Source organism: Leopardus geoffroyi, chromosome E2 (assembly GCF_018350155.1).
Source record: "Leopardus geoffroyi isolate Oge1 chromosome E2, O.geoffroyi_Oge1_pat1.0, whole genome shotgun sequence".
NCBI classification, from domain to species: Eukaryota; Metazoa; Chordata; class Mammalia; order Carnivora; family Felidae; genus Leopardus; species Leopardus geoffroyi.
The window spans coordinates 51,045,152-51,065,677 of record NC_059335.1 but is presented as its reverse complement, the minus strand read 5'-3'; positions in this window follow the sequence as shown (position 1 = coordinate 51,065,677).

The following is a 20,526-nucleotide window of genomic DNA, read 5'->3' as shown; positions in this document are numbered from 1 at the left end:
AACTAGAAGGAGATAAATTTTAATGACTTAATACTATCAATTTATTCATTTCTTCAGTTCACTTGATTCCATATTTAGAATCACTTTGGTGCTAAGCTAGATCTGTAGAACGTGGAGTATGGAGATGGCGAATAAAGAAAAAGATTTCAGACTTGGGCCTTGGCCTCAAGAAGTGAAGAAGCTACTGGGATGACAAATATATAAAACAAAATTTCAATACAATCAAATAATTGCTACAGCGGATCACTGCAGAAAGCATGGGGGGAACATATGGTGGGAACGTCTGTTAGAAGTCCAGGAGGAGGAGAGTATGAATTCTATGCATATTAAATTATGAAACGCTCAGTTGTTTAAACTGGGAAAGTATTTGAGGTTGTCTGGTTTCTGCTTCCTACATCAAATTCACACTTTTTTAATTAATTAAAAAAATGTGTCTGGAGAGATTATTTGGCTTTCCTAAGATTGCCAAACAGTGTCAGAATCCTCATCACAGCCAAGGTTACTTCCAAAAAAAAATCAAACTATGGCGGGGGGGGGGGGGGGAAGTATTCATGATCTTTAATTTGTCTTGGGAGTCATGTTTGCAAACTGCCAAACTTTAAAAATCTTCCATTTGTATTCATGGAAAAAAAAAATCAGGGTGTTTGTGCAGTCAAGGACAATTTACTCTTCCTTTCTACAAGTCAGTTAATAGACCAGAGAAGTTGGCCTTAAGCACTGGGCAAAAAGATAATGTTAGGATTTCAGCCCAGTGTGGCCGAGAAATCTAGTAATCTTAGAAAAGTGGTTTAGATAGTTTTCTTATACTTTAAAGGGTGAGAGCCATTTCATCAAGAGGCTGGTTAGAAATAACTTAATTACTAAAGGTGTATGTGTGTATATACACATTTGTGTGTGTGTGTGTGTGTGTGTGTGTGTGTGTATGTGCACACACTTGTATTATGTATAATAGATAACATTAACTTATAATGTGTTTTCTTATTTTTTCTAGTTAAACTGCAGTTTTTAATCCAAATCCTTTTTTAAAAAATTTGTTTATTTATTTTGAGAGAGAGGGAAAGCACAAGTAGGAAGGGGGCACAGAGCGAGGAAGAGAGAGGATCCCAAGCAGGCCCTGTGCTTTCAGAGCAGAGCCGGATGTGGGGCTCCAACTCATGAAGCATAACCATGAGATCGTGACCCAAGCCGAAATCAAGAATCAGATGCTTAACCAACTGAGTCACCCAGGTGCCCCTAATCCAAGTCCTCTCCTGTTTACTGGAAGTATCATGTCTCAAGCAAACCTAGGTTGAGCTCACACACACACACAACTGCTAGCAGGGAAAAAAAGGGGGAATTAGATTGTAAGGTGAAGCAGACAGTGGTGATCTTGTACCGAGTTGGTGTTGTGGACAGTGAGCACAGAGCCTAGAAAAGAAACTTTCCCTCCGTCTCCTCCTTGGGTTAAGTATCTAGTAGAGCTGCAGTTCTTTTGTGTGCAGTTTTCAGTTTCTCTAATACGATGTTTTGGGATCGAGAACTTGCCATTGGACTCTGCTTTGGTACATCTGAGAGCTCTCCTTACTGCACTCGCCCAGAGGGCCTTCAGCAGTGTCGGTCCTATCGAAGGGTGTTTTTATTGGCTGCTTCTTTCCTGCTCTGTTGTTTATTTATTGGCTTAGGGACCGCTTGAAATAATTTTGGGAAGTTTCCTCCCCCATCCCCCCCCCCCCCCCCGGCCTCCACACACATACCCAAAGGTCTCTTGTTCCGCTGAAAGTGTTTCATTCCCTTCTTATAATCCTGGAGCCTGGGTACCTAGGACAGTCCAATATTATGATTAAATAGTCTTTGCCAATTTGATGTTTACCCTTTATCATTGGACGTGTCTGTGGCTTGGAGAATATTATCGCAGTTCAGGGCTTTACATTGTTTGCCTTCTCTTGAGCCAGGGTCTATGAACTTGGAAGGTCCCTCTCAGAGGACACAGGCTGGAGCATGCACAGAGTCTTCCAGACTTCCGAGGACGAGTATGATTTTATTCTGAAACCTGATTCCTATCTGTTCCCTCTGGGTCAGAGTTACTTGCCGTTCGGTCAATATGTGGTCAGAATTTGTGTGTCAGCCTATTGTGCCGGTAAGGCTTTGCCCTGTGTTGAAAGAACATTTCTCCCTTTACTGTGTGCTCTTAGGACAATTTCCAGAGAATTAAAATGATATTTAAAATGCTTGTCAGACAAATTGCTGTTTTGCTAGGGAGAGAGTTTATTTCCAGCTCCTTACTCTGCCATTTTATTTGTAAGAATTTTTGAGCCTTGAATGAAATCACATATGGGAATATGTTTTGCACATAGTCAGTGCTCAGAAGAGTATTGTTTTGTATCAACTAGCGAATTGGGTACAGTGGTTCTTAAGTTACGATCATTATGTGTACCATGAATGAAATGTATTGCAGAATTGATATGAACATTGTGTGTATATATATGTATATTTCACATAGCTACATGTATAATTTACTTACACAGGTGTATATTACACGTATCTCCATCTGTATCTGTAGCTAATCATAGCATTATAGTTTTTGTTTTTGGAACACATATTATTTTCTTCTCTTACGCCATGAAAGAGCGAAATCAGTGAAGCTATAGATAGATTTTTAACTCCAGGTACAAACGTTTGCAAGGGGGGCAATGCCTGTTTAATTACTACTGTCCTGAATATATTAATACCTTTGATTAATAATTAGTAAGATTGGATCTGATTGAGTTAACTTGGATTTATCTGTCACCTTACAGTCATCTAGCATAAAGGTTCTGTCCTTGTTCTCGACAGAGCTGACAAAACCCAAATTACAAGGGTTATTTCTGAGAATGAGCCCCCCGAGGTTTCTTCACTTGACTCCTTTATCTTCTGCCTCCTGAATGGGTTTATCAGTCTTGAACTCCCAGCAAGACAGCCTTACTGAATTTTGCCTTGTATTCTCCCCATACAAGAAGGAAAGTTATTTTGTTTGAGTAAACCCACAGTAACAACGATTGCTTGTCAAGTCTTCGAAAGTCTGTCACAAATATATCCCACACATATGGATTGGGGCTTTTACGTGACTCCTGTATCACCTAAACATCAACAATAAATGTGGATGTAAAATACCAATTTGGCATAGGTTTCTGGTAAAAAGAGTGAACTTCCTAGGTACGCTTCGTCCAACAAAGTCCGAGAAACCGTCATCTATGACAAGGTCTGTCTCTTTGTATCCATCACTCATCACATGCATGCATTCCTATCTCACTGCAGCAGAAAGTGTGGCCGAAATAGAGAAGAAGCAACCCAGAGAAATAAGCAGGAAGGTCTCCATTGATGGGGTTTGTGCAGAGAAGGCAAAATGGGAGTGTGCAGGAGGAAATCATCCTTGCGGGCACACACGTTTTCACGTCCTTCTGTCAGAAAGAGAAGAGCGCATACTTCAACTGATGCTTTTGAGAATCCAAAGAGAAATATTGATGAAGCGACAGACAACAACGCACAGCATATTCCAGAGTTGACGCAGGTCACGTCTCAACACCAGTGCATAAAAACGTCATGCCATTCACATGACACTGTTTACGCTGTACTTTTTTGTGAGCCTTGTCGTGTCCTCAAATAAGGTAGCTCCTTTCAGGAGGATCAAAGATCTCTTGCCTAGCAACAAGAGCTAATGTTGCTAAAGTGACTTGAAAGAGTTCTGATGCGCAAGTCAGGAACAGAAAAAAAAAGGAAGAAAGAAAAAGAAAAAAGAAGAGGAAGAAATGCCCCCAGCTTGTCAGTATTCAAAATTGACTGGAAGAATTGTTTTATTCTTTTTGATATCCGTCTATACAATATATACAACTATATGTGATGTTTTATATATTTATCTTATATATATCCTATATACAATGAGGAGCTGGTTACTTTAAACGCTCAGAAAATTACGCTGAGATGCATTTTTAAAAAAAATTTTATTTTTGGAGTGTGAGTGAGGAAGGGGCAGAGGGAGAGAGAGAATCTCAAGCAGGTTCCATGCTGAGCACGTGGAGCCCGACATGGGGTTCAATCCCATGACCCTGGGGTCTTGACCTGAGCTGAAATCAGGAGTAGGATGCTCGACCGACTAAGCCCCCCAGGCACCCTGTGCCACAATGTTTTCCCAACTATTATACTTACGAAAATGACAAGAAAAACTAGGATAGCAGGACAGCAGAACTAAAAACGTGGGGAAGATATGACACAGAAAAGAAAAATAAATACAAATCAACAACAATAATGTTTTGAAACCCTAGATGCAGCCCTTTAAAAAAAATGACTTGTTTTATATATCAGACAAGTTCTGATGTTAAATTTACAAGTAAGTGACTCAATAAAACAAATATAGCATAAGTTGAGTATTTATATTCGCAAATACTTGTGTGTGTGTTGTACGTAGTATTTATGTGAATGCGTTTGTGTCTGTGGTGTGCGTTGTGCTACTTTTGAGTGGTGTGTGTGTGTGTGTGTGCTGAAACCTTGTGTTTGTGTGAGTATAGTGGGTGTAAGGGTTCACCCACCAGTTCCGAGTCAAACGGGCTTCAATTGGAAGGTGGTGCCACAGCTCTGATCGCCTTACAGTGGAGGGGAAACTGTGGATTCTCTGTTCTCATAAGATTTTCAGGACAACTACAGAGCTTGGAGTTTGGAACAACGTGAATAGACTCACATTCTTGGAAATGATTTGAGAAACGTGTCCCCCCCTCCCCCCCCCCCCCTTGCTTTTTCCCTTAGCTTTGCCCTGCTGTTGGGGAAGAAGTTGTTTGTTTGGAAGAAGAAGGTGGCTGTTTATTATAAAACAGCAAGACCAGACCTCTCTGGGCGTGGAGGAAAATAGTCTCAATGGGAATATCTCCTAGTTTTAGTTATTTTTTTTTCCCCATGGGTGGCTCAGTCACAGAAAGTGAAGTAACATGTGCTCTTGTTGAACAGAGCATCAGGAGTTTCTGTTGATCCACAATGAGATTAACTGTTTCTTTAGGAAGTGAGAAACTAGTTACTCGTAATTCAGTCATGTCCGTGTTTCTACCTGTTCCGGCCCAGGTTCCCCCCATGTTAAACTTTATATCTCACTCCTACCAGCAGATTTTCTTCCCCAGTGCCCTCGCATTGGTCTTGCTAATAACACTTCAGTTGGCTTCATGCCTCTGGATGCAGTAGCATTTTTTAATGCTCCACGCTGTTTACAAAGCACAGGCATTGTGATTTATTTCCTTCACAATTTATGAATATTAATGAGTACTATGCCTGCTTATTGGAGCAAGTGCTTGAGATGAAAGAGATCAAAAGCGATACTGTTATGTGTCATCGAGGTGGGTTTCGACTGTTGATCTTGAAAATAAGACATCCAGTTATTTCACCGCCAAAATGGGTTTATTCGGAAATGGCAAAGGAATTGCAGTTCTGGGCCACAAAGACTGTGCCAAAACCACAGGCAAATCTAGAAAACAGAGGAGAGCAGTGTTACCACATTTGTAGAGAGAAAGGAGGAAGTTGGGAGGGGCTGCTTTGCCTGCAAATCCATTGGAGGAAAGTGAGAGTTGAGGATGGTGACAGTTGCTCATTGGCTGGGCTGTTGCCAGGCAAGGAGAAATTCTTCCTTCCTCCTGCCATGGTGGTAAATTTCGCTTCCTCCTGTTGGGATTGGCGGTTGACTCCGGTTGGTGGGGTTGGTGGCGGTTGGTGGGTCATGGCAGCTTTCCCCTCTGGCCTCCCAACTCTGTTTAGTTTTTTTTTTTTTAATGTTTATTTATTTTTGAGAGAGAGAGTAGGGGAGGGGCAGAAAGAGAGGGAGACACAGAATCTGAAACAGGCTCCAGGCTCTGAGCAGTCAGCACAGAGCCTGAGGACTTTGGGGGAAGCTCAGACCTTGAGGTCATGACTGATTGGAAGTCCCACGTTCAACCTCTCAACCGACTGAGCCACCCAGGCGCCCTCCCAACTCTGTTTGAAATGAAGTTTTTCTTTGTTCTGTTTCACAAGACCTTGAAGAGAAGGTGATCTGCTTTGATTAACTTAATGACATAATGAGAAAGTGATCGGCTTTTCAGATATATTCTTAGCAATATAAAGAAATAGGGTAGTTAGGAAATTTAGCTATTTTACCTGGACATAGCCATTTGCAGTATATGATTTTATTACTATTTTTTGTAAAAGTGCTCACTGTAATAACTTAAGTAGTATGAAACTGCATTGTTCTGTTTGGTAGATACTAACCATATGACGCTGTTCCATGCTGAAAATGTTGCTAGTTCACACTGAGATCTGCTGTAAGTATAAAATACACAATGAGTTTCAGAAATTTTGCACGAAGAGGATGTACAACATCTCAATACTTCTGTATTGACTGTATACTGACATGATAATACTTTTGATATATTAGGTTAAATGATAGATATTAGGATACATTTTTCTTTTTTTTAACGTGACTATTATAATTTAGGGGCATCTGTGTGGCTCAGGTGGTTAAGAGCCCACCTCTTGGTTTCAGCTCAGGTCATGATCTTGTGGTTTCATGAGTTCAAGCCCCATGTCTGGCTCCGTGCTGGCAGCATGGAGCCTGTTTGGGATTCTCTCTCTCTCTCCCTCTCTCTCTCTGCCCCTCCCCCATTCAGTTTCTGTCTCTCTCAAAATAAATAAACTTAAAAAAATTTTGTTTTAAATCCTATATGTGGCTTCCATTATATTTCTCTTAGACAAAAATGATTTTGAAGGATAAAGTAAAATAATACAAGTAAAAATAAAGTAAAATAATTCAGCAATAACCAAAAAGCTTCCATTGCCTTATCTTCCCGCAACTCAAGCTCCTCTCCTGAGAGTCAAGATATTTCTTTGGCATTTAAAAACACATATGCGTACACATAATTGAACTGTTTTCTTTCTTTTATCTCTCTCTTTTTTCTGAGAGAACTTGCGAGAGAGTAGGAGAGAGAGAGAGAGAATGAATGAATGAATCTCAAGCAGGCTGCATGCCCAGTGCAGAGCCCAACCTGGGGCTCGATCCCACAACCCTGGGATCATGAGCTGAGCCAAAATCACAGTCAGATGTTCAACCAACTGAGCCACCCAGGTGCCCCTAATCAAACTATTTTCTAACACAAAATGAAATCAAAATACATGATCAAGTTTTGCAATTTGCCTTTTCAATTACAGAGTATGTAATGGAAATCTTTTCACAAATACACTTTTCTATATTTGCTCCCTCCCCCCCCCCCCCCACACACTTAAATATATAATGGAACGAGGAGACTTGGCAAAGACCGCCATTTGGTACCTACAGAGCATCCCTTAGCCTGACCATAAGTGGTGGAGCCTACTCCATGTTTCTACTGCTTGACTCCAAGGGCATGTCAGAGGCTGGCCCGTCCCGCTCTTGTCTTCCTCTCTGTGACCTCCGGAGGATCCAGCTTCTCTTTCTTGCCTGTGAGGGCTACTCTAAGCCCAGGCTATGCGTAGAGTAAGGTTCTCCATGAATCCTTCTGTTCTGGTCCTGAGGAAAGCCCACAGACTTTTTATATTTGAGGGCTCCTCTGTTCATCAACTGTGGAGTAACAAAGCTTTCAAGAGACCTTAAAACAGAAGCTTTGGGGGGAGTGGTTCCAGATATCAAAAATCGAGTCCATCCTTAAATCAGCCAATCGTATAAGTGCTTCCTGGTCACGGGGATATTTAATAACGACATTCAAGAGAAGCTTTTGGTCATAAAACATCAGGTGGAAATAAGGGTCAGCGAGGTGAAGGAATTTTACTGAAAATCACTAGATCGTGTGAGTGTCCGCTAAGTATACGTGAAGATCCCATCTCTCTCCTCGGGCTTGGCTCCCAGTATTCTGGAGCCAGATTTGTAACCCCAAAGCAGAGAGATTGGAGGATGCCTCTTTGAGAAATTAAGTATTATTTTTTCTCTATGGGGGTGGGAGGCTTACTCAGAGTCAGAATGCATGGTTTCCACTGTGAGTCCTGAGAAGGAACAAGCCTACCACACCATTGGTGAACCTGATTCGTGATTGAATGCACTGAATTGTAACATGGCGCCTGGGTGGCTCAGGGTGATGCTTAATTTCTGTGGTTAAAAAAGCCCAGTTTCCTTAAAGAGGTCAGTTGTATTATTTTATGAAAGCATTACTCTTATCGTTGGCTTATCTTCCCATAGAGAAGTTTCCTGCGAAGGAACGCCTCTTTCTAACTCTTTCTTACAGCAGAGGGGGATTTCATTCAGTGCTTGCTTGACTCCTACTGTCTAATTGAACGCAGGTTTTCTTTGGGATTAAGCATGTTGGAGTGCTTGCTTTGGTCCCCAAGGCAAATATTCAAGGACATTAAGTAATAAAACTTGCTATAGGAGCAATTAAAATATGGAATATAATTTATGAAATATTAGAAACCGAGTTGAATGTTTATTATTGCAAACGTTAATAAAAAGTTAATTGTGCCCTTTAGCAATTAATTTATGCACAATTATCTCAAAGTGTTACTGGGCCTCCTGAACTAATTATAATTATATAGAGGCATTAAAAAGAAAACTCCAAAGTATGTACAAAATAGCTCCATAAAAACCTGTATGCTTAGCTGACATGGAAGCCGTCAGCTCTGTAAGTAATATTAAATGAGTTAAGACTATACTCCAATTACTCTATAAGAGTTGATCATTTAAAATTAGTGTCCTGTGGCTGGGTACATCTAAAGAGCTTTAAAAGCATCACAAGACATTCAAAACAGTTACTGTCTATTGTGCCTTTTATTTAATCACAGACTCCGTCTCGTGTGTTGGCACTGCTGCATTTAATTTAGTAGATGTTAAGTTAATGCCCTGGAATAATGTAAATCTGCGTAATATTATCTTCATAGCTGCAGGGTTTTTTTTTTTTCAGGCTTCCGCAACTTAAGTAAAAATTAGGCACTTTTTCTCAGTTGAATTTATTACAGGTGATACCATTTATTGATAAGCTACTGTATATTTTACATATAACAATAGATAACTCCATTGAGGTTCTTAGATCATGCCAGCTCTTGCGAAACACCACTGTATTTCTAATGCCAAACTAATATATATAGTATATATATGTAATATATATAGTAATATATATGTGTAGATATAATCATAGTATATATATATATAATATATATAGTAATATATATGTGTAGATATAATCATGTTTGGAGCAGAGCCTAGCAGGATCTAAGAGCCTATTTTACACACACATACACACACAATGTATTTATCATGCTTAACAGACTTTCATGTAATTCTGCTGTCTTCAGTAAAATCCATGAACCTTACTGTCATTTCCATCTGATATTTCTCAATATAAAGCCTCTCTTTAATATATGAATTAATGCATCATCAGTGAATAATATTTTTTACTCTTCATCAGAATGTTGCTGCTACTATGATTGCAATTTTGAAGACAGAAAGGCACAGGGAACTGAAATGACTTGGCCAATGTTGTGGCATTGCCAGGTGCTAGAGCGAGCCTCCAGACCCAGGGAGCACAGCTCTGTACATGGTGCGTCCTAACCACCCGTCTTTGTTGACTGTTTGGAGCCGTCTAAGTTGGGGTTTGACACTCTGCTTTGCTTCTTACCAGAGTTGTGACCTTGGACACGTTACTCAACTCACTTGTAAAATGGAACATCATAACTGAACCAGTCTGATAGGGATGTTAATGACGTTAAATGAGATAATCTGTGTGTATTGGTAAGCAGAATGCTGGCACGTGGTCCAGGAGCTGTAGGCTTTTCTCCTCTATTGTAATTCTCCAAGTTAAATTTTATTACCCAAATTTAACAGAAGAGCAATCTGACGTCCACAAATTTAGATACATCGCCAAAGGCGACGTTCCCTAAATCCCAAATTCTACATGTTGTTCAGCCTGTCAGAGATACTATAGTAGGATGGCAGCTATTTTCAAGGCTACATGTAGTTACACGTGTTGGGGGTGCGTAGGTGTGGCCTTTATTTTTTGAAGACTAATTTTCTCACTACGTCTACCTATAGCTAGCTCATGTTCAGTCACGTGCTTTTTCGTTTAAGAGTCCGGTGATTGCGGTCACGTCCAGTTGATTGAATACTTACTTTTACACCCAGAACTGAGTTGTGCTGGATTTGGGACAGTGTGGCAGAAGATGGGCGTGAGGGGTGTGAGAAGGGGAGTGAGAAGAAGGGGGGGGTGAGAAGAGATTCCACCCAGGATTTAAATCTTTGTCTTGATTCACTATGGAGACTTACTTTTATTTTCTGATAAAGTAGCCTAAATGTTTGTTTATGCCTAAAATGTTTCTCCCCACTTAAATTGCCTTTCTGAGACAGCCTCGAGCTGATTTTGTACTCAATATTGTAGCATCTTTTTCTAAATTGTGAATATTATTGAGAAAGGTTGAGCCCTTTCCTTTAGTTTAGCGGGTTTGTTTTTGGTGGAGAAGGCATTTAGCTCCTTAAAGTGCATCGCAGTGACCAAAATTGCTTTGCTACTTTTCTCTAGAAAAGAGCTTTAATGGTTGTTCTAGTAAATGTTTAAGTGCAGAAAGGTGTAAAAGGTATGGAAATTAAAGATGTAAGAATGATGCAAGGAACTACCGTAGCCCAATTCACTAATTGTTAATATTTTGTTTCCTTTGCCTCATCATTCCCCACCCCCACTCTGTGTGTGTGTGTGTGTGTGTGTGTGTGTGTGTGTGTGTGTCTGTCTGTCTTAACACAGCACACACATTTCATTTGGCCACTTAGTAGAGAGCAAGTTGTAAATATGCCCTTTTATCTGTGTATTTTATAAATACAAGTATATTGTGTCAAATAACCACTGTGAGTGTGTATATCAAGAAATTGACTCTTGGGGCACCTGGGTGGCTCAGTCAGTTAAGTGTCTGACTTCAACTCAGGTCATGATCTCACGGTTCGTGAATTCAAGCCCTGTGTGGGGCTCTGTGCTGACAGCTCAGAGCCTGGAGCCTGCTTCGGATTCTGTGTCTCCCTCTCTCTCTGCCCCTCCACTGCTCACACTCTGCTCTCTCTAAAAATAAATAAACATATAAAAATTTTCAAAAAAAGAAATTAACCATTGATGCAGTGTTATTTAATCCTTAGTCTATCATCTGATTTCACCATGTGCCTCCAGAATGTCCTTAAGGTGTTCTTTTTTTATTCTCACTCCACGATCTAATTCAGGGTCACGCATTCCATTTAGTTGTGTCTATTTATTATCTGTCAGACTACAACAGTGCCTCAACTTTTCATTGTTTTTTATGACTTTGAAATTGGGGATGTGTACGGGCGGGTCATTTGAATGTGCCTGATGTTTCCCCTTGATTAGATTCACATTATGCATTCTGGGCAGGAACGCCACAGAAGTGATGTGTTTTTCTCTGTATGAGAAGGAAATAAAGTCAATTTGTTTCATTATTGGAGATGTTAACTTTGACCATCTGGTTAAGGTAGTGCCCATCGGGTACTTATGCTGGAAAGCTACTATAGTTCTTCTTTGTGTGATTAACAAGAAACACATTTTGAGAGTATTGAAATATCTTATTCTTCTTTGAAGTTCCATCCTCTGCAGTGGCAGGATTTTTTCAAGTTTATTTATAAATATTTCGTGACTGGCCCAGATTTCCTCTACACTGCGTTAATTTATCTGAAATAGATCATAGATGATAATTAATGAAAAAAGCAATCTGCACAAAGCTAACGCATCCTTCAACATCACTACATGTAAATGAACAAACACAATACTTTTATGCCAGTATACAGTGGTGCTACGTCAAAATGAAAGCCATCTTTCAGTTCAGTTTAAGAATTTTGACAAGTCAGGATTTTAGGCTATGATTACTTTTTTGTTCGTCAGATGGGCGAAAAAATAGTAAGACAGGGAAGTATGGAGGCAGGTCTGAGAAACGCCCCCTTCCCCAGCCAAAGCCTAAAGCTCACAGATCTGAGAACAACTCAGTTCTTTTGGTTTTAGATCTTTACATCTTGTTAGATTATTTCGATTTGCTTGTCTGTCTACATTCTAGAACAAAATCTCTCTCTAGTAAATGTTTTTACAGTTATGTTATAGAATCAGGCCACTCTTAGAACATAAAGGATAGTAAAAATCATCTCCTCAGCGTTCTTAGTTGACAGAGAAAAAAGTTGAGCCCTGGCAGTAATGTGAGTAAGTTAGTTGCAGAGTATCAGGAACTGGGATTCAGATTGTTGGCTCCTGAACTGGTATTGCACCCATGAGATGACCTTGGTTTTTGAATATGTTCTGCTTGATTACAGCTGAGGATTTGGGGGAAGAAAAGTATGGGGCTGAATTTATGGTGGTATTCTTTCAAGTACCTGTTTAAAATATTGTGTGCCCTTGCCTCTCTGCTGTAATAGCCTCTCTGTGGGATAAAGGGGCACAGGTGACACCATTGTGACGCATTCTTAATACCATTATTAATTACATTGTTCTCACTTTCAATGGTGTATTGTCTGATGCCTAGGGGAAATAGACTCCTGACCGCCCGTTCTTTTTAATGAAAAACTGTGTCCCCCGCACCCATCACATAAAATCCTAATGAACTTCTCCGAAGAGACATCGGTCATCCCAACTTTGAATGTTATCTTCACTTTAGGAAAAGCTCTAATGTAATCTTGATTATTCTTTGACATATCATTTGGCTTAAGGCCAGAGAGCTCAAGAATCCTTTCGGAGCCCGAGGCACTTGGAGTCTCCCTAAGTCTTGGCGGTGTGCACTTCGTCTTTGGAATCGTACCAGAAAATCCATTTAAAATCAATCTCTTATGAGAAGCAACATTACTCCCATCATTTGCCTCACACCCGATTTGTTTGGAAAATAGCACATAAAAGAAGATCTGGTTGTAGTTTATATCCCTTCTAGTTTTCCAGCTGGATGAGACTTTTATAAATGTCTGAGCACCACTGCCGATAAGGATTTGTCATCTGTTGTCAAAATAGTCATACATAATTTTTATTTTGAAGTTCAGCTTTAGATTTACTTAAATGTTTTTTTTTTTGACCCCATTGGCTTAATGTTTTAAGCTCTATAGTTATGATAATATATCTTCAGGTCCCATTTCCAAACCCATCAATAACATTGCAATTCAATTCTGCAAAAGAAATTATTAGTCAATGCCTGTATATTAATCATTCAAAAACAATAAAAATAAAATTGAGGGCAGAACACTAGTTGCCTTGAAGTATTGAATAAGAAAACTCTTCTGGGAGATTTATTATCAGGATTTACAATTATTATTTTTTTTTTTTGATGAAATTGAGCCTTGTCTCTTAGAATGAAATTGAAGATCACCTTTCCTGAGTCCTGTAACTATGAAAATATCTTCTTGACGAGAGTATTTAGATCAGGGACCACATGCATTTAGCATGTTTCTGTTGTTTCATCTTTTCCTGTGGTCAGTAAAATAAACTGTATGTTCCTTGTAAATATAATGATCACACAGGTATTACTAATTTATCAGGGTTGATTTCAGCCTGGGAATTTCCAATGAATGAAGAAGTATCTCAAACAGTCAGTCACTAAGTTGAATAGAATAAAACCACCTGGAAACACATGCCAAGGACCGAAGACCTATTGTATCACTATAAATCATACCAGATAGAATTTCACTGAAATGATAAACATTTTAATCTTCCAAAATATGTTTTTTTTAATTTTTTTTAACATTTATTCATTTTTGAGGGACAGAGAAAGGCAGAGTATGAGTGGGGAAGGGGCAGAGGGAGACACAGAATCTGAAGCAGGCTCCAGGCTCTGAGCTGTCAGCACAGAGCCCGACGCGGGGCTCGAACTCACGAACTGCGAGATCATGGCCTGAGCCGAAGTCAGACGCTCAACCGACTGAGCCACCCAGGCGCCCCAGACTCTTCCAAAATATGTGATTCTTTTCATGTACAGTGTCCTCCTATTTACAAAGTTAAATACATGGTCAAAATTCTTTGACCGCAAGCAACGGATTCCAAAACACAGATTAGGAGGGAACAAAATACTTTTTTATTTACACGATTGGGAAGTCCAAGGTGGATAGATTTGAATTTGGGTACCTCGGGACCAGGAGTTCAGACCCCGATGCCTTCATCTCTGTATTACTGAATTCTGCTCTTAGGCTCTTGTCTTCATTGTTGGGGTTTTTAACAGGATGGATCAAGGAGGCTCTGGGCTCATGAATTCACAGATTTCAGGAAGGATGCAGAGAATCACCCTCCCCTAAGATCTGTCGAAATCTCATGAGACCTCTACGAGGACACTCCAAAAATGGGAATGCTCGCATGAGTCGAGTGATAAAAAAGCCAGTCTGGTTGACTGCCAGAGCCCTGGAACAGGAGTCAGGGAATCTGGCTTTCCATCCTGTATTTGTTAGGAGCAAGACTTCAATTTTTGTACATTCCATGAGGCTGTGATGTCTCATGTGTCAAACCGAGAGCATCGCTGATTTCATCAATACTTCTCAAGGACCAAGTATATCCCATGCATGTCGGGGAGGTGGAATACAGCCACGGAAGAAGCCAGAGGAGGTCCTCTTGCCATGGAGGCTTCATTCTAGCATGAGGGAGACCAGCAACGAAAAGATAAGTGGCAACAATAAGGTAATGGAAGTAGGGCCACGTGCTAGAACGAAAACGAAACTGAGGAATGAGAGGGATTTAACCAGGATAAGGAGAGAAAGTTGGTTTAAAGGGACACAGATGTAAACGGAGACCTCTGTGATGAAAGGAAGCGCATCTCCTGAGTATTTGGGAAGAGTGTATTCTGGGCAGCGGGAAGGGCGCAGAAGTGCTAGGCTGCGAGGAAGCTAGGCTTAAAGACTCGTTAGAAAGCCCATGTGTGTGATCCATCCTGAGAAAAAGAAAGAGAACTAAGTCCAGGGAAAACCCACAGGGGCCACCAGGAGATGAGAATCCATTGCATGGTTTCAGACAGGAGGATGATACCCAGTTTTTGCTTTTAAAACCTCTTTTGAGATGGCTCGTCTAGGGGGGAAACACTGGAAGGGATGAGTCCCCTTACACAGGCTTTGGTAATAATTGGCAGCTTCACATAGGCTGTGGTAATAATTGGTAATAATGTGGCAGCTTCACATAGGCTGCTTGGAAGGAAGGTAGTGAGAAATGTTTGTATGTGGATTTTCTTAGGAGGCATTATACAGGCAAGACCTATGGATAGACTGAATACGAGGAGGGAGGAAAGAGATTAAGGTGGATTTCCAAGGGAGGGGTCCCTGGGTGACGCAGACGGTTAAGCGCCTGACTCTCGATTGCGGCTCAGGTCGTGATCTCGCGGTTGGTAGGATCAAGCCCCATGTCGGGCTCTGTGCTGACAGCACTGAGCCTGCTAAGGATTCTCTCTGTCCCCCTTTATCTGACCCTCCCCCCCACCTGTCTCGAAATAAATACACATGTTTTTTAAAAAAGATTTCCTAGGGCGCCTGGGTGGCTCAGTTGGTTGAGCCTCTGACTTCAGCTCAGGTCATGATCTCACGGTTCCTGAGTTCAAGCCCCACGTCAGGCTCTGTGTTGACAGCTCAGAGCCCGGAGTCTGTTTCCGATTCTGTGTCTCCATCTCTCTCTCTGGGCCCCCTCCCTCCCTCCCTCCCTCCCTCCCTCCCTCCCTCTCTCTCCCCCCCCAAAAAAAGATTTCTAAGGGGGTTGTGCCTGAGTACCCAAATATAGGGTGGTTTAATGAAATGGTATGGGGAGGACAGAGGGATGGGAACATCAGAGTTTGGCCTTTTTGATATAAAGCACCAGGATTCTTTGATGTTGAACTTCTGGTGAGTTCTGGGCCAGTGAAGGCAGGATGGCCTGCGCTCTGTCTTCTCCCAGTGGCTCAGTAAAATGAAGCTCCACAGATAGGAGTCTGGGGCTTTCTAACACTCTTGAGTCCAGCAGTGTTGTAGAAGCTTTTTGGCACATGACGATAAATATGCACATGGAAGGTAGCCTTTTCCGGCTTGCTGCCCGGTTTTTAAAATCCCATTCTATGATTTCTTCTGTTCCCAAATTGGTAGACAGGCATGAATTTGGCAGTTGCTATAGAAATGTGAAAATTAGAAGGCATGCTGAACTACTCAGTGACTAGATTTATCTTTGAGATGTATTTTTCCTACTTTTGCTCCTAATTAATTACAACTTTGAACATTTGGGTAGCAGATAAATTGACAGAAGGCTTTACCCCCTCCGGCTGCAACGATCATAATATAGTGAGTAGTTGTTCAGATTGTGTGACCCCAGACTGTGATAAGTACAACTGTTTTTCGCGATGAGTTGACAGTGCCTGAGACTGGAACGCCAACGAAGGTGATGCGTAACATGGATTTCTGCTCTGCAGAAAACGTACGCCAACAGCTTTGAAAAGTTGTTAAAAGTTCAACGTAATGTCTCTTCGGTAACCTTAAAAGAATGTTGACTCGCATGGGGGTGTTTACATTTTAGTCCTGTGACCTGGGAATTCAGGCCGGGGTGAGAAAGAGGAGAGGCACCTTCTGAGCTTGGAAGATATTTCGGTATGTGCACCGTTATGTGCTTCCCTTTGCCGAGTCTCTACCCACATGCGGTTGCAGAAAGGAACACCCAGAGGTGAGCGTTGTAAGTTGATCAGCAGACAGAAAATGGGGCCCACCGCTCAGTGTCTGCTCCCTCCAGAACTTACCTGTAGGGACAAAACAGTGCCTCGGTTTTCAGGAGCTACAAAAAAAAAAAAAAAAAAAAAAAATACCCTGTCAGGGAGGTGGACTCTCCAGTGTGGATCCGAAAGAAAAAAATGGCAACACGATGCCCAAATGAAGGCCCTGGTCTAGAGCAGGGGTCTCAGACCCCATCCATGCTGATAGAGCCACTGATTTCATTGCCCCGTCCTTGCTTGCTGTGGAAGTAAGACGCAGTCTCATGAGTTTGCTGGCATTTTATTTTGTTATTTATTTTTTTTACTGGCATTTTAAATTTTCTTCTTGAAATAGCTCTTTCTGTCCTTTGCCCCATTTTCTATCATTTTTTAAATCATTCTTCTAACGTAAGTTAGAAATATATTTCCTGGTTTTGCACGTGTCATGTAATTTTTATGGTTTTTTTTTTCCCCCACATAGATATTTTTAGCTCGTACCAAGTCAAAAAACTCAATCCTTCTCTTTCATGGTTTCAAGCTTTGGGGGCCTTATTTAGGAAGTCTACTCCTGATTGCTGTTTAGGTGGGGGTTGTTTTGCTTTTGTTAGGAAAAAAATATTGTTGTTTTATCATTCCATGGTTGATTGTCTGCAAGGCGAGAGCCACAAATTCAAATTTTTGTATTTTTCTTAATGATTAGCCTAATGAAGCCAGGGACCCTATCCATCTCCCAAGGCCTGGCATCGTGTTTAGCACATAGTAGGTTCCCAATAATTATTGAACCAAAAGAATAAATGAGCTACGTCTAAAACCTGATGGTGCCCTATGGTATAAATGATTCATAAAGGGGAAGGTTTATAACAATCTGCTAAGAGGCTATTACGTTAGAGAACTGGATTCCAAGGGCTCTGTAGTACTTAGTAAGAAAAGAGGAATCCTTTTATGTCTAGACTCTAGGCTCTGGATTTTAAAGGCATTAAAAAAAAAAAAAAAAAGACACACTTACTGTACTCAAATGAGAGACAGCATAGAAATGAGAAGGTTTTGAGTGAAATAAATTCAGGCTTGGATTCTTGCGGGGTTTTTTGTTTGTTTTAATGCTTATTTCTTTTGAAAGAGAGAGAAGGAGAGAGTGTGTGGGGAGGGGCAGAAAGAGAGGGAGAGAAAAATCCCAAGCAAGCGCCATGCTGTTAGCACAGAGCTCAATCCCACAAACCGTTGAGATTGTGACCTGAGCTGAAATCAAGAGCCGGATACTTAACCGACTGAGCCACCCGGGCGCCCCAATTATGGCTTGAATTCTAATCTAATTCCTTGGTTTTCAGTGCACATGTTATTCCTGATCTTCTGACTCAGTTTGCTGTTGTTGTTGTTGTTGTCGTCTTCATCTCTAACGTAGGACTAAAAGTACTTTTCCGGAACGTTGTTGGGATTGTAGTGTTAGCACACACAGAGCATCCAGGCCAGTTCCTGTTAGAATAGATGGTGTATTTCAACTCTTCCCTGAGCATCCTTCCAAAGTCCTCAGCATTTGAGATATCTGTCAGAACGTTTAGCACAGAAGACTTACAACTTGTGTTCCTTATGTATGCTTTGACATGTGGGTGATTTACTGGTATCGGCGTTGACTAGTCTCTAATCGATCATTGTGGACAGAGTTGAAAGAGTTCAGTTGAATGGAACGCGCAGACTGCAAACTTCCAGGTGATTTGCGGTTAAATACGTTGTTTTCCAAAAGACCACACAGTTGATGTAGTTGTGATGAATCCTGCCCTGCCCCACGGTGCTGCAGACACACGTCTGGTGTTCACTTCAATAAATAAACATTCAGCAGTGTTTAAGTTTGACTTTTGAATTGCCCTTTTTAATGAGTCGTTGGTATGTTCACAAACCCAACTCAGATGCTCACATGATATTCTGTTGCCCAGGGAAAATGCTGACTGAATTGCTTAATGATCCGAAGGATAACAAAACTCTAAGGAAACTACTCATGTGTCTGCTGGATAGCAGTGACACAGTCACTGTTGAGAGCGTGTGCCAAAGAAATAAATTATGCAGTAAAGCTATTTCTCTTGTTCCACTCCATGGACAGAAGGACGAGTTTATATCCTCCTATAAAAAGCATACTGTGACTGGCAACAAACAATATTCTTACATACTTTCCCTAAAAGGCTCAGCATGCTGCTTTTTTTTTTTTTTTTTTTACATAAAATAGAATTCTCTCCAGCAAACGAATGAAATACAGTGAAAAGAAAAGAACATCATTAGGAGTTAAACAAAAATGCTGACTGAATTTCTGTCACTCTTATTGCTGTAGATGTCAAACGTTCAACTTTCAAAAGGAAACTTGACAAGATTAAATGCTACCGGAAATAACTTAGGCAAACCAGGCTGGGCCTGCGCACATCTTACAAGAGCATCCACTCCCAAGCAAAATGTTGAGTCAGTCTAGTTTTTTTTTTATTTTAATGTTTATTTATTTTTGAAAGAGAGAGAGAGAGAGTGGGTGTGTGCATGCACACAAGTCTGGGAGGGGCAGAGAGAGACACAGAGAGAATGCAAAGCAGGCTCCAGGCTCCAAGCCATCTGCACAGAGCCTGACACGGGGCACGAACTGTGAGATGATGACCTGAGCCAAAGTCACACGCTTAATTGACTGAGCCACCCAGGTGCCCTGAGCCAATCTAGGTTTTATCTTCTGTCGCCTTTTTCTCCCTTTGCACCAGTGGGTCCTTTTCCTATAAACGCTTAGAACCTTCTCCAAGCTGCTTTGCTTAAGAGTGCTAATTTGTTCTGTGTTAGAATTAACTTTTCCACTAAGAGCTGCATGGCTTTGCCTTACTGTTTTTGAAGTTAACAAATTAACATGTTACCCTAATAAAGACTGCAATCCCAAATGACTAGAGTACGGATATTGGAAAACACATTCGCGAGCCTTTTTTGGTTGTTATTTACTCTCTTTGGGGATAAATAGGATAGGAAATAGTTGAGGAGAATCCAAAAATGTACTTAATTTTATTTAAATATTACTTATTCATTAGTGATGAGCATATTCTCATACCCTTGAGAGAATTAATAGCATGTGTTAAATAATAAGTACAAGAAAACAAAACCAGATTGTCAAACGTCATGTACTCATTGTTATAATATGTGCTATTAACTGTTTAAGGGCTGCTAGAAGAAACAAAATGAAGATTGATTTTTATGTGCAAATTATCTCATTGGGCCTAATTTTTAGTTCTGGGGTTAAAGTAATAAGTTTTTTCAACTGAGTTATCTGCAAGTAATAATTGCACAAAGCTGAAAGAACTCTCAAATAATCCTGTGGGTTACTAGTATTCATAGCGTGAAATCATATTATATTCTGTAGTATCTGTGCAGTGGCTTAAGACTGAAGTTCATGAATAGATTTTCTAAAAAATAAATTTCATCTTTTGTTTTTTTCTCTATCCTACTACGTGTCACACAGTGTCTTGCATATAATAGGACAACCATTTGTTGAATGAATGAATGAATGAATGAATGAATAAGACAATGAGGAGAACACGGTAGGCCTCGGCCACTTTAACAATCACTGGTCCCAGCTAACCATCGGGCCCAGTCTGTTATTCTGTCCACTATCCTTTGATAACTATACATTTGCCAGTGGAGGCGATCATGGTCAAATGCCAGTACGTAATTTCATTCAGAAAAGTGATACATACCATATGTTTTCACTCATAGGTGGATCCCGAGAAACTTAACAGAAGACCATGGGGGCAGGGAAGGGGGGGAAGAAGTTACAGAGAGGGAGGGAGGCAAACCATAAGACACTGTTAAATACTGAGAACAAACAGAGTTGATGGGAGGGTTGGGGAGAGGGGAAAGTGGGTGATGGGCATTGAGGAGGGCACCTATTGGGAC